Source organism: Balaenoptera acutorostrata, chromosome 14, assembly GCF_949987535.1.
Source record: "Balaenoptera acutorostrata chromosome 14, mBalAcu1.1, whole genome shotgun sequence".
Classification (NCBI taxonomy): Eukaryota; Metazoa; Chordata; class Mammalia; order Artiodactyla; family Balaenopteridae; genus Balaenoptera; species Balaenoptera acutorostrata.
The window spans coordinates 62,207,274-62,208,638 of NC_080077.1; the positions used below are offsets into that span (position 1 = coordinate 62,207,274).

At 50.3% G+C, this 1,365-nt stretch overlaps 1 pseudogene; it reads right to left on the reverse strand.

The window, feature by feature from the left end:
• Positions 1-267: 267 nt before the first annotated feature.
• On the reverse strand, positions 268-1,133 carry LOC102999414 (peptidyl-prolyl cis-trans isomerase E-like; annotated as a pseudogene).
• Positions 1,134-1,365: the final 232 nt, after the last annotated feature.

Here is a 1,365-nt window from a genome sequence, read left to right on the forward strand (position 1 = left end):
ATTTTTTTTACCAAGGAAAACGTCTAGGAGTCACACTGGTGGACCCAGGAGAGGCCCTGGCCTGGAAAGGCCACGTACGGCTGTCCACAGTGGGGAGGGCGGCACCCGAGCCCACGGCCACACTTGGGGAAGAGCCAGAGGAGGCCCAGGCCATGCCTGCAGAGGAGCTGCCCCATGCTGACCCCGAGGAAGGGCCAGGACACAAAGCCCTGCTTGCTGCAAATGGGACACCTTGGGTGCTGGTTCCCCGGGCTGACAGCTGCCCTCTCACCTGTACTCCCCCCAGTCGGAGATGATGACCTTCTGCTTGGATTTCCCGTCCTTGCTGCCCTGGGCCTCAATCGGCCACAAGACGTCCAGGCCTTCCGTGACCTCCCCAAATACCACGTGCTTGCCGTCCAGCCAATCCGTCTTGTCACATGTCAGGAAGAACTGGGAACCATTGGTGTTTGGGCCTGAGTTGGCCATGGAGAGCAGGCCTGGTCCCGTGTGTTTGAGAATAAAGTTTTCATCGTCAAACTTCCTCCCGTACATGGACTTGCCCCGGTGCCCTTGTGGTTGGTGAAATCGCAGCCCTGGCACATGAACTGGGGGATGATGTGGTGGAAGCTGCTGCCCTTGAAGCCAAAGCCCTTCTCATGGGTGCACAGGCAGCGGAAATTCTCTGCTGTCATGGGAACGACGCCTGAATCCAGGAGCATCTGGATGCAGCCTGCTGGCTTGTTCTCAGTCTTGATGTCCATGTACACCTGAGGGTTTGACCAGGCTTTTTTTACAGCGGGCTCTCCATCCTGGGTTTCCACTTTGGGAGGCTCTGTCCCTTCTTCTTCTTTATTCTCCTCAAGAGTCTTCCCAGAAAACTTCTTCAACCAGCCATCCTCGGACCAAACTGGTCTGGAAGAGCCTTCCTTAATCCTCATGGGTTTTGCCAAATTGACACGAATTATCCATATAAACAGCTCAGGTTCATTCATGTTGTCTACAGCTGCTGCAGCATCCTCTGCCAACTCAAATTCAACAAAAGCAAATCCTCGGTGCTTTTCTGTTTCATAATCCAGAGGAATCTGGATATCTGTGCTGTCTCCAAAAGGGATAGAAGCAGCATGAAGAACTTTGTCATCCACCTACTCTGCAAGTCCGCAACACTCGCTTGGTAGTGACCATCTTGCTCTCACCAAGGAGTAATATTTTAAAGGAGGTTTTTGACAGTTTTGTCAATATTTATGTCATCTTCTGCCATGATAGTGGGTCTGCAAAATTTTTTAAATTATTTTATGATAAAACAGCATGCTTATAATCTAGTGTATGCCTTCATTATTTGTAAAATCTTCCCATTATATGTAGGTTTAAAAACAAAAAACTTCT